A 14166-nucleotide genomic window follows, 5' to 3' on the forward strand; every position below is an offset into this window, starting at 1 on the left:
TCTTTGGTTTCCAAGGAGGGAGATACTATATTGCCCAGGGAAATCATGTATAATTGAGATTTGGAGCAGATAAATTGATTGCCTTTTTTACTATCTCTATATTAGTTTCTCTATGCTGCCTGGCTACCAGGTCCCTATCCTCTATTATAGAGGTGGTATCAGTTTGGCCTTGGAAAGGCCCAAGGTCATGGAATTGTTTTCCATATCATCCTAGCCCATACTTAAACCCAGTGCCTGTTGTCTCTTTGAGGTCTGCATATACTGTCATTCCTTCCTTTTTCAGGTTTCTGCTTGGTAGCCCACTAGAAACTGCATATATTCATCCTAGGGAATCTTCTGTATGGCTGCTTTTAGCTCAAAGAATAAAAGAAAGGTGAATATATACATAAGGGGATTCTTTAGGGGCAAGTTTAGCAGGCTTCCTTTGATAGAGCCTTGTCACATGGCTCCCATGAGCTTTCTGCCTCCTTGCTTTCCTCATTTTTCCCTACTCCATCTGTAGCAGCATTTCTTTCAAAGCCCCCATTCCTGTCACCATGGTCTGGTATCCTTGAGAAGAGGCTCCCTTACAACATAATTTTTCATGCTGGATAAAATCTCTCCCAAAGAGTTTCTTCCAGCCAACTGAACTGTTGGATGAGCCTAAAAAAAACCTCCTATTTTTTATCATTAGCTGCACTGCTGACTGAAAAAATGAGCACAACTAGTCAATCAACAGGCCCTAAGTAAGTGCCTACCATCTTCCAAGCACTCAATATTCACAATAACTCTTTGGGACGTTGTCCTGCTGGCTGCTTAGGTGTCAGTCTCTGGATCTGGTGTGTATAGTCTCTTGATGTAGACACTGAAGGGAGGGGAGGGTAGAGAGTGCTATTAGCCACAAAATGACCAAATTACTTGGAATGTTTTCTGAGTATGTTGAGTTGCCATGGTCCTCATCACCTCTTGCCTGGACTATTACAAGAGCTTCCGAGTTGTTCTTGCTTCCTGGAGACCCTCCCCTCTTAGATCTGTTCTCTGCATAGTGGCCAAAGTAATATTCCTAAAACACAGGGCTGACTCTGCTACTCCACTGCCCAATTAACTCCTTAACCTCAATGATCTGCTCCACCATTTGCCATTTAAAAGAATTTACCACCTAGAGTCAAACTACTTTTTTAGCTTTACAATATATGACTTCCTGTTATACATTCTATATTACAGCTAAAATGCTCTTCTTGCTATTCTTCACATATAATGTATCATCTTCTATTGGCTAGTTCTCTGAGCAGCTCCAGTGTAGTCTTTGAAACCATCCAACTGGAAGTACCATCTTGTAATAGCTTTCTAATATATCAGTGGAGAGGCTGCTGTCCCCTTAAATGTAACTGTTGAATTAGGGATACTGTATCCACTTAGAACCTAGAACCTTTGGCTCGTTGTTTGTCGGGTTAGGTTTTGCTTATCTCAATCATATTCTGCTACCATTTCTTTTCTTTTTCTTTTTTTCTTTTGGGGGGGGCAGGGCAATGAGGGTTAAGTGACTTGCCTAAGGTCACACAAGCTAGTAAGTGCCAAGTGTCTGAGGCCGGATTTGAACTCATGTCCTCCTGAATCCAGGGCTGGTGCTTTATCCACTGCACCACCTAGCTGCCCCTGCTACCATTTCTTAACAACTGCCACCAAATTGTGAATAAGTGACTGTCTTCTTCCATTCTTATCCAACCTGTGGATCCCATGATCTCATATCCTTACCCATCAACAAACCCTAAACTTAGCTCACTGACAGTTGTTGTTGGCCTCTAGTTGCTATTACTCCTCATTTCTCCCTGTGAATTCTTGCCACCTACTTTGGTCTATTAGAGAAGATACATAACTCTCCCCTTATTTTCCCCTTGTCCTACTTCTGAAAAATAACATAATCTACCTTTAAATTTTCCTTGGTGAAGACAATACTAATAATCACTAAAGGGGAAAATAGGAAATAAAACAATAAAACCTCTAGAAATCGGTATGTTTTCATCTCATTAATACTGGTAGGTACTATGGCTACTTCTACCTTTGTTCCCTGTATGTCTTCTGACTTGCACCTTTCTTCTAGATCATGTTCTCTGAATCTATGCTTACTAAGTCTGATAGAACCCTTTATCAGTTTAAATGAGTTCTGCTGAAATTTCAGCCCTTAGCAGAACTTCACCTTCATGCCCAAAATTGTTATTCTGCCTCACAGGTTACATCCCAGATTCTAGCCAACCCAAACAGAATTAGTTGTCCACCTCTCCCTGAAAGATTTTAGATTGGCAGCCTCACTATTAAATTTTATTTTGTCTCAACTAAGAAGCTCACTTCAGGTTACTAGTCTGATGGTGCACACCAATGTGCAGGATCCTGGAGAATGGAAGATTCTGTGGGTTGTGTCTTTTAGCATGACATTTGGTCATCCCCCCTTCCACCTTCACTGAGGCAGTAACATGTGCCCCTATAATACAAGCAACGGGTCCTCTTCAAGACTCCATGTGTAACGCTGCAAAGGCCAGCCTTCAATTTTCATGAGTTTCTCATGAATCAAGTCCACACAACTAACATATGGATAGAACCAGTCTTGATCCACTAATTAGAGATCACCTTTCATGCTGAGTTACCACTAGATTAATTTCTTAGTTGTTGTTAGTCAGATGTCAGATAGTGATGACTTTCCTCAGAGGCACATAACAAAGGGAAACACAATCACAGAAATAACAATGAAAGTCATTTGTTTTTGTTTAGCTTGGATGTTATTATTTTTTCTAAGTTTTCTTTTGATAAACAAAACCTTTTCTATGTTTCTAGCCCTTGTTAGCCTGAGTGCTTTCAGGGGAGCTGAAGGTCCTTCTGTGGAAATAGTACAAGCCAGATGCTAAACTTTTCAGGATTTCTCTGACTAGAGCCATGAGTCTGTATGTCAGATTTATTAAAAGTTGTGAAGCTTTTCCATAAAGATAGATAACCTGATTCTCTTGCTCTTCCTCAACCACTTTAGTTACATCATCCTGGTTCTGGGGATGAGAACATGGGTACAATTTTTTTTTTTGCAGGGCATTGGGGGCTAAGTGACTTGCCCAAGGTCACACAGCAAGTAAGTGTCAAGTGTCTGAGGCCGGATTTGAACTCAGGAACTCCTGAATCCAGGGCCGGTGCTTTATCCACTGCGCCACCTAGCCATCCCCCTGGGTACAATTTTAAGAGTAATGCCCATGAAGTCACCATGGGAAAGTAACTCTGAGAAAAGTCAGAATCTGGCTCTTTTTGTCCCCCTCAAAAGTTTCCTATGTTAATACTATTGTGCTATAAGAAATCATGAGCAGGCAGAAAATTGAGAAAAAGCTGGAGAGATTTAAGTGGACTAATGCTAAGTGAAGTGAGCAGAACCAGGAGAACATTGTACACAGTAAAAGCAACATTGTTCGATGATCAGCTGTGATAGACTTAACTCTTTTCAGCAATGCTATGATCCAAGACAATTCCAAAGGACTCATGATGGAAAATGTTCGCCACATCCAGAAAAAGGAACTGCAGAATCTAGATGCAGATTGAACCATACCATTTCTACTTGTTGTTGTTGTTGTTTTCTTTTTTGAGGTTTTTCCCTTTTGTTCTGATTTTTCACAACATGACTAATGCAAAAATATGTTTAATGTGATTGTACATATATAACCTATATCAGATTGCTTTATATCTTGGGGAGGGGGGAGGTAAGGGAGGAAGGGAGAAAAATTTGGATGTCAAAATATTATAAAAACAAATGTTGAACATTATCTTTATATGTAACTGGAAAATAATAAAAATAATTTTATGATAAAAAAAGTTTCCTATGTTGTGACAGCTAGGTGGCATAGTGGATAGAGCACCAGCCCTAGAATCAGAAGGACCTGAGTTCACATCTAGCCTCAGATGCTTACTAGCTATATGACCCTGAGTTAAGTCACACACACACACACACACACACACACACACACACACACACACACATATGAAACAAAGATTTTTTTAAAAAGTTTCCTATGTCTTCTGAAAGCCTGTCCTTTAATACCCTTGGGTTAACAAGGGTATTAAACATAGAGAAAGTTTCATCTACAAGACAAGATTGAGAAGAAGTATCACATGCAAGCTTATAGATTAGAAAACTCTCCTTTCTCACAAGGATCTCACAGTTCTTCCAATTGATAGCACAACTGCCAGTGCCTTGGGGTATCAGTAGAAAGGTTTGTCTGATTCCTTTATAACTACAGGCATATTTAATATATACCTGGCATGGTTATACTAAACTATTCTAAAATCAACTCAGAGACCTTGTGTCTCTCTGATTTTATCTTCTATAAATAGCTTCATGATGATAGAGAGGATGCTGCCTTTTTTAGGGCTATTGCTAACAATTACTGCCTTTGTTCTTCATAGATTAATTGCCCTCCCTCCTGGTGGTAGTAATAGTTGAGAACTGCGAGATATCCCTTAAAGTGATGCTTTAATCAGGTCATATTCCTGACATGTCACCATATTGTGTCTGTTTCTACTGCTACCATAACTCCTATCTTGGGGTCATGCTGCCCTTACTGGTGAGAGTACATTACTATATCTCAATGACCACAGATCTCCAATCATGCTTCACCCTGGCCATCTTCTTGCCCCACTTCCCTTCATTATCTATTTTTCATTCCTTTCTCTGGAACAATAGTCAAATTAATACTATTATTGCTTCTGGAAAGGGTGTTTCAATTGATAACCAGGTGTTTCCATTTGCATATTGTTATTTCTAAGACCAAAATACCCTTCCCTATCTACCACTTCTCTGTAGGTGTGGTCATCCATATTAAAATGTGAACTCATTCCTTGAGGACAGGAACTATTATTTTTTTTTTGCAAAGTAAGCTCTTAATAAATTTATTTATCAATTCATTCATTCAATTGATCCCGTAACTATAATTCTTTTAAGATAATATAATTTCCAAAGATCTTGAAAGAGCTGGTATAATCTACTACTGGTTTAAACAATGACAGTAGTCAATGACCAAAATACCCTAGTATCTGATAAACCCAAAGACCCCAGCCTTTTGTATAAGTACTCATTATCTAACAAAAACTGCTAAGAAAACTGGAAAACAATAGAACCCAAACTAGGTATAGACCAACATCTCACACTGTATACCAAGATAAAGTCAAAATGGGTGCATGATTTATACATGAAGGGTGACACCATAAGCAAATTAGAAGAGCAAGGAATAGTGCAGATGTGTGGGGAAGGGAAGAATTCATGGCCAAATGAGAAAGAGAGAGAGAGAGAGAGAGAGAGAGAGAGAGAGAGAGAGAGAGAGAGAGAGAGAGCACATTACCAAATGCAAAAGAGATAATTTTGATTATATTAAAATAAAAAAGGTTTTGTACAAACAAAACCTGTGTAACTGAGATTAGAATGAAAGCAGAAAGCTAGGGAACAGTTTTTACAGCAAGTATCTCTGATAAATTCCTCATTTCTCAAATATAAAGAGAACTAAGTCAAATTTATAAGAATACAAGCCATTCCCCAATTGAGAAATGGTCAAAGGATATAAACAGGCAGTTTTCAGATAAAGAAATTAAAGCTATCTATAGGCATGAGAAGAAATGTTATATAGCACTTTTGATTAGAGAAATACAAATAAAACCAACTCTGAGGTAGAACCTCACACCCATCAGTTTGGCTAATATGAAAAAAAATGGTAAGTGTGGTAAAGTATTGATTTACTAATGCACTCTTGGTGGAGTTGTGAACTCATCCAGGCATTCTGTAGAGCAATTTGGAACTATACCCAAAGGGCAACCAAACTGTGCAGACCTTTTGATCTAGCAATACCACTACTAGGTCCGTATCTCAAATAGATCATACAAATAGAAAACGACCTACATGTTCAAAAGCCTTTTCATGGTGGCAAAATATTCAAAATTTAGGAAATACCCTTCAGCTGGGGAATGGCTGAACAAACTGTGGTCTGTGAATATAATGGAATACTATTATGCAATAAGAAATGGTGAACAGGCAGATTTCAGAAAAACCTGGAAAGACTTATATGAACTGATGCAATGTGAAATGAGCAGAATCAGGAAAACATTGTACTTAGTGTCAGTCACATTGTGTGATGATCAACTATTGTGAGATGACAACTCAATGTTTCTCAGCACGATGATCAAGACAATTCCAAAGGACTCATGAAGGAAAATGTTATCCATATCCAGATAAAGAATTGATGGACTCTGAATGTAGACTGAAGCATATTTTTAACTTAATTCTTTTTTGTGTTTTTTATCTGTTTTTTCTTTCACAACTGTGACTAATATGGAAATATGTTTTACATGATAGCATATGTATAACCTATATAAATTATCTACCATTTTCAGAACAGGGGAGGGCAGGGAGGGAGAAAGAAAAAAAATTGGAACTCAAAATGAATGCTAAAATTATCTTGACATGTAATTGGAGAAAAAATAAAATATTCTTCAAAAAAAAAAAAGATCTCAACAACTAGTCCCATCATTTCCTGGCAAATAGAGGGAGAAGAAATGGAAGAAGTGTCGTATTTTATATTCTTGGGCTCAAAGATCACTGCAGACAGCAACTGCAGCCATGAAATTTATAAGCTGCTTCCTCCTTGGAAGCAAAGCTATGGCAAATCTGGGCAGCATACTAAAAAGCAGAGACATCACCTTGACAACAAAGGTCTGTATAGATAAAGCTATGGTTTTCCCAGTAGCAATGTAAAGCTGTCAGAGTTAGAATATAAGGAAATCTGAGTGCCACAAAGTCAACACTTTTGAATTGTGGTGCTGGAGAAAAATCTTGAGAGTCCCTTGGACATCAAGGAGATAAAATCAGTTAATGCTCAAAGAAATTAACTCAGGCTATTCACTATAAAGTAAAATATTGAAGTGGAAGCTTAAATACTTTGGTCACATAATGAGAGGACAAGATTCATTGGAAAAGACCCTGATATTGAGAAAGATTGAAGGCAAAAGTTAAGGAGGTGGCAAAAGATGAAATGGATAGATAGTGTCATGGAAACAATGAATATGAGCTTGGACAGACTTTTAGGGATAGTGGAGGATAAAAGGGCCTGGTGTGCTGTGGTACATGGGGTCACTAGGAGTTGGACACGATTGGATGACTGAACAACAAATCACCATTACTTCCTGAATCATGGCTTTGTTACAAGGCCAGGGTTTTTCTCTTATTGCATTTTTTGGGTAAGGTAGCCATTCCTGTTTGATTACATGTACTATCATGTTTCTTGCTTTGGGGCCCCTTGGCTTCTTTAATGACCTTCATCTCTAGGAATTAGTCTCCCCCTCAACAAACACATACCTTGCATCTTTGGGGTTTATACCCATGATATCTCAGGATAGTTAAGAAATAGTACTAGGGTCTCAGAGGCTCTGAGCCTGGAATACCTAATCTGATACACTATCTGCTGTTTCTTCCTGCTACTTCTCTACTTCTGAAGGCCCCACACTGGGGCTTTCTGACCATCTGGAGGCTTTCTCATGAGAGTCCACTGTTTTTGCTGACTCCTGGACACAGTCTTCTAGACTATGTGTCCTTGTCAGTCTCTGATTTTCTGGGAAGTTATCTTGAAGATGGCACTCCTGTCCCCCATTCATTTCTCTCATGGTTCTGGTTTAACTCTTGAGTGTTTCTAGAGTGGAAGATACCACCAATTCAAATTGTCTTGATCTTTACTATGTGAATGTCAAGATTTTGTTCTGGTAGGTATATGCTAACTGGGTGGTCCAAATCTTGCTTAGGTAGTCTCTTAGAAGTTAGGCATTTCTATTTCTAAAGGAGCTATCAAATGTCTGACTAAACTCATGTAAGAAGTCATTTTCTAGTTATCCTTGGTTACCTATGATTGGCTCACTAAGCAGATTACTCCATGAAAGGTCTGGGATTAGGAGACATCCTATCCTATGAGAGAAATGGTTATTAATAACTAATGATTTGAGGAGATACAGTTTCCCCCTTTTCTAAAGTCCTGATTTTTAAAAATTGAATCTCTTTATGGACATTGCTAATAGTGAGATTGGACTAATTTTCTCATTTAAAATCTACACAGGTGGAGTATTGTATTCTGCTCAGGCTTGGATGGGGCATAAATTCTTTGAATACTTTGCCAAAGGCTGGGAAGGGGAGGGGTGAACTTAGAAATGGATGACATAGTCAAAGTTCAGGTCTAGTCTCTCACTGTAATATTCATTGTTTCATTAATTGCCACTCCTTTTACAAAAGGGTATATAAAGGATGAGCCCACTGCTGCCATGATTGTCTATGGTCTAAGAGAGATGGCCAAATGAGCATCCTTTTATTAATAAACATGCTGGTCTTATTAACAAAGTGATTAAGTTACCCAGAAATGATGTCTCTTGAACCTTTTTAAATGCCACATATATCTCAATGAGATATGAACTTCTAGACATGTAGACACTTAAATGATGAGACCCAGTTAAGGAAGCATAGAAAATATCCTTTGTTTTTGACCAGATGCTCTGGCTGTAATGGAGGCATAGAGAAGACAAAAAGCACTATTTCACTTACATATTAAGAAATAGAATCTCTTCTTTGAGGGATGCGACCTGTTTCAGGACTTATAGCCCATAGAATTTTCCCTGGCTACTGCTCCAAACTGCACCTTCCCTCCCCACCTCCAACACTGCAAAGAGGTTTTATGCTGACATAGAACCATGTTCTAGATCCAGCAAACAATAATTATGTTGTCTGGGTCTTCTCATAAAGCAGGCAGATGACAACATCGGGTTTTTTTTTGTTTTTTTTTGCTCTAGGTGGTAGAAAGTCAGGGGTTAATGACCAGCAGCTACAGTCAAACCTAGCAGGCCTATGTTCTATGGTCACAGATGGCTGTTTATTCTTCAAGGGAGGGAACCAGGGCATCAAAACTTGGGTGAAAACAGAAACAAAATGGAAATCAGGTGTTGTCAAGAAAAAAAAAAAAACACCAACAGGCATTTGTATCTGTTCTATGTCCACCATCACTCAATCACAGCTGTTTCCCATGCTGTGCACCCTGGACAGGGCAGGGAGCTGTCCACAGCTGAAGCTCATTCAGAACTAGGCAGGTGGGGTTAGCAGCACGTGCCAAGACTCAGAAGAACTCTGGTGCATTCACCCCATTGAACATGATAAATGGTGTATGAATGCTTTGCTAAAGCTGAATCCTCTTTAGACTCTAGGTTTCTTTGAACTCTAACTTGCTTTTTGCATTGTGCTTTCTTCCTTGGCATTTAATTCTTATTGCTACCACATTGCCAGATTAGGTCCCTGGAAATTTTTTTAGCCTTAGACCCCCATTTATCCAGTATTTTGTGCCTGCTTCCCTTGTGCTTGATCTTTCTGCCCTATACAACTCACCTTTTTATTCTTGTTGCTCTTGGACTAATACTTTACAATTAGAAGCTTTTCTGCCCCAACTGGTCCATCTCAACAGTAACAAACACAGCCTGTGCCACTGAGGACTCTATGCCATAGCTCTTGGCAGATTTCCTATTTTTGACTCCATCCCTATTACAGGGCCAGGAGAAGAGCACACTTGGCACCATTATGAATTACTTATTCAGTCATTCTTATTGAGCTTTGATGTTTTCCAATGTGTTTTCCAGTTGTCATTGTGACTTGATCTCTTCCTATTAGAGCCAAGAGCAAGCCAGGGTCAAAAATTACTGATGAGAATTATAGAGGACAGTTGTGAGAAATGGCAATTTGCTATAAGTGACACATTTCTATGGGGCTTCATCTTAATGGTGGGAAAATGTAGGCTGGTCATGTTAAATTCTACTCATTTCTACTCAAACTGGGATCTAGAGAATAAATATCTGCTTGTACTGCTACTCTAGTCATGAACATGAGTGGGACCAGATGAAGTTTCTGCACTTTTTCTAGGACAAGGCTGTTCTTCTGAGCCTTATGAGATCCAATCTTTACTTCACAGATATGTAGAGCTTTGGCATGAAGTAGTATTGCAGCTACATATGCTTCTAATTTTAGGATCCAAGATGATGACTTAAGTTTTGGATTTGCTGAACTTGGGGCAGAATAGTTAGGAATTTGTAGATATACCCAGGCCTCAGAAATCAGAATTACTCAGCCTGGGTCAAATGAGAGGGATAGTACCTTCAAATAGTCAATTGAATTTGGGGATTGGGAGACACTGATGGATTATGACACATGAGTAAACCTAAGCAAACAGAACTGAGCTCTAAAGGGTCTCAAAGATAAGTGGTAGTCAGAAATGCCAGAGAGATAAGAAAGAGTGTGGAAAACTAGGGTTGTGAGAGGAAATAACAGTTTGCTCCATTCAGTGCATAGTAACCTGAACTCTTTGTAAAGGGGTCCAGGATATGCTGGTTCCATCCATGTCTATCACTAAAAAAGATTCTATTTTCAGAAGAAACCAAGATTTGAACACTTTCCCCTCCTAGAAATCCAGGTATTTCTCCAAGGTCCCAATGGATCCCACTTCTCCAAGGCCCCAGTGGACCTCTCCACCAGTATCAGAAGCTTATAATCTCTAGCCCACCATAAGAGAGAATATACCTTTCATCAAAGACTTAAGAAGAGTCTCCAGTCTGCCAAAAAGCTATGGCCCAAAGAGAACAGGAATAATATCACCAGGACAGAAATAAAGCCATTTTATTTTTACTCTTTTTTTACAAAAAACAAACTCATTTAGAAGTGGTCTCTCCCACTGTATGCAAGTGTCATGTTTCATATACCTCCTATAAGCTTCCACCACATCACTACAGAGGCAGAGTGATACAATGGAAAGGGCATTGTATTTGGAAAGGATCTAGACCTAAATCCTGTTCTACCCCATAACACTTATGTGACCTTTGGTCATCAATTTCTTCATTTTCAAAATGACTCCTGAAGTCCCTTCTAATTCTAGATATATGATCCCATGAAATCTAATGATCCTTCCAGGCCTAAAATCATGGACCCAGATTAATTTCAGTTTCAAATGTAGTAATACCTTTTACTATATATTGTGAGATGGGGAAATTTAGGCAAAATGTCCCTGTGCAGTCATTGGCCTGCAAAACTCAATAACAGGGATCACTGGCTTGCCCTTCTAGCTCTTTTGTTTTGTTTAGTTTTGTTTTTTGTTTTATGTCATTGTATGAACTGGGTTCCTTGCAAGCCACGGGAAACACATGTTTTCTTCTCCCCCTCCCTTGGCCTTTGTCCTACATTCTACTCTCCCAAAATAGCTCATGATTCTTCTTTAGAATTTGTGTTGTTGGTGTTCATTTAAATGGCCTTAAGAGTCAGAAAGATCTGAATTGTGGATACCTGTCATCTGAAGACCTACATACATAGTTGAATTACTGAATACTTGAAGTAACTGTGATGGATATTTTTAACTTATTCTCCTCATGCAGATCACAGCCCTTAGGATTTATCAGATGGTTTTTGAAAGTTGCTGTGGTATCCCAAAATTAGGAGGGGGGGAAATTATCCTCCTATTGGGGAATGACTACAAATTATAAATGGATACAAACAAATTAAAGCATATTAATGCGATGAAATATTATTGGATCATAAGCAATGATTACAGCTAGGTCCTGATTAGTTCAAACCCTAAGGAACCTCTGGTATTTGTATTATTTGAATTTGTGAGGACCAATTTTTAATTGGGGAGTGCTAGCTAAGCGGCTCGCCACAATATTGGAGCAAGGAAGGAGACTGGCAGCCTCCCTCAAAACAGAACAGGATTTATTTTAACAGGAACGAACTTAAAAACACACACACAAACAGGATCAGTAGGATCAAGGGAAAGGAAATAAAATGGTGGAAGGGAAATTATACAACCTGAAAAAATACCACTGACCGGAAATCAGCTGAGAACACACAGCCCCACTCCTTTCGCCTTACAGCTTCCAGCTAGAATGGTGACTTCTTCCCCTTTCCCAAAACCTCATACAGCCCCCCAACCAATTATCTGGCCACTCTGACAGTCACATGACTGCCCTCATTATGCTTCCAATCATTATAATTTTTCCAGGCCCATGTAGGCGCCGGCGAGTGGTGATGACGTGAGGTGCCAGCGCTGTGGCAACAGCTACAACCAGTGGGTGGAGCACTGCATGCAGAGGCATAAAAACCTCAAATAACAATTAATTCTTTACAAATTCATACTGCATATTGCCAGTGGGTTAGAACCAAAAATTATATTTTGCATAATTATAACTTTGAATAGTGAGTGAATACATTTAGTCACTTCTAGAGATTAATTATCTACACTAATTGGAGCCTAACTGTAAAATGGACAATTTTAGTGGAAACCAAGAAGACTACTATGAGATGAGACAGAGAAAAGTGCATAGAACTAAGAGAATAATTTATACAAAGATAACAACACTATAAAGAACAATATAGATACACTTTATAACTCTGATTGATGTGATGGTAAACCACAATTCCAAAAGAATAAAAATGAACAGTGATATTCACCTCCTGATAGAGAATTGATCAACTTAAAATGTTAAAAAAAAAATACATACATTTTAACACATGGCTAATGTGGAAATTTGTTTTGCCAGTCTATGTAGATATCTATATCTATATCTATATCTATATCTATATCTATATCTATATCTATATCTATATCTATATCTATATCTATATCTATATCTATATCTATATCTATATCTATATCTATATCTATATCTATATCTATATATTGAATAATTTGTTTAGGGGTCTTGAACTGATATTGAGCAAAGAAACAATACACTCACTATTGGTGGTGGTGGTGGTGATGGTAGTCCATCATGAAGGTGATGTCTTGACTTGCTTGTGACTTGGATTTTAAATGAGGTATAGCTGCACAAAGTTGTCAGCCTCATTCTCTCCTCTAGAGTCATCAGCGTCTAGTGACAAAAAAAGAAATCAAGATGACTTGTGATGGCCCAGGACACAGTCATTCAATGACTATAACAATGTAAATAAAAACAATGCTAAAAGATTCCAGGTTATTTGAATTATACATAATGCCTAATCTTGGTTCCAAAGAACTAATGATGAAGCACACTTCCTTCCTCTTGGTAAAGAAGTGGTAGTCTATGGGTGGCATTGTTTTCTTCACTATTCTTAGTACTAAAAGAGGATTTTAGGAGGGGGGATTGGGAGTTATTGAGAAGTGACTATGGCTGTGACCACCTATGACTGAATAAATTATAACATGTAAAGAAAATGGTTGGCATCATGAACATTTTGAAAATATATTAAAAAATGACAGAAAACACCTGTGTGAATGCAAGGCACGATCACTAGAATCAGAGCAGGGTAAACATTGATTATACTTCTGTGAAAACAAAATTTAGCCAAAGGTAAAGGGACCACCAAGGACAATAGAAAAGGAATTTCCAGGGCCAGAATATTTGGAAATATTAGCACCTATTTTTCTCCATGTTCCTTGTCAGAGTTATTTAGTTCACTTCCACAAACATTTAGTGAAAGCATTCTGTGTTCTCAATGGGTGCTTGGTGCTTGGAATACAAAAACAAAAAAGTCTTTGCCCTCTAATACTTGAATTCTACTTTAGGTTCTATTTAGAGTGTATACCATGCTCCCTATTCTCCACCCCCTAGGATCAAGGCCAGCAAGAACTAGATTAATTTCATGTTTTGGCCCAAAGAAAGTAGCCTCTCCAAACTAATCACACTGCTTGGAAACACCCATCTTGAGACCTTTGCTCTGTTTAATCTGTTTCCCCCACAGGATCCCTACTAAGCAGCTGGTACACAGCAAGGCATCAATCAGTTCAATTATTGCCTCACTAGATATCTAGCAGTCATCTTGCCAATAGAGAAGAAGGTTCTTTGATTTTTAAATAGAGCACAATTCTCAAAAGTCAGTCTAGTGTCATCTTTCATGGGACTATACAAATGTTTTTCTCCCAAAAGTTTGCCATTCCCTTGAATTTTCCCTTCAAATTTCTTTTCAACCTCCTTTATGGTACTTGTTGAGTATTGGTCCTATGCCAACATTTAGCCTAGATGGAGTTTACTGCTTACTTTGAGCTGTAGATCCAAGTACCATTATAAGAAGATTATAAGAAGATCAGGTCAAAGTATACCAGGTATGTTGCTATCACTCAAATAACCAGGGTC

This window comes from Dromiciops gliroides, chromosome 2 (genome assembly GCF_019393635.1).
Source record: "Dromiciops gliroides isolate mDroGli1 chromosome 2, mDroGli1.pri, whole genome shotgun sequence".
In the NCBI taxonomy this organism is placed as follows: domain Eukaryota; kingdom Metazoa; phylum Chordata; class Mammalia; order Microbiotheria; family Microbiotheriidae; genus Dromiciops; species Dromiciops gliroides.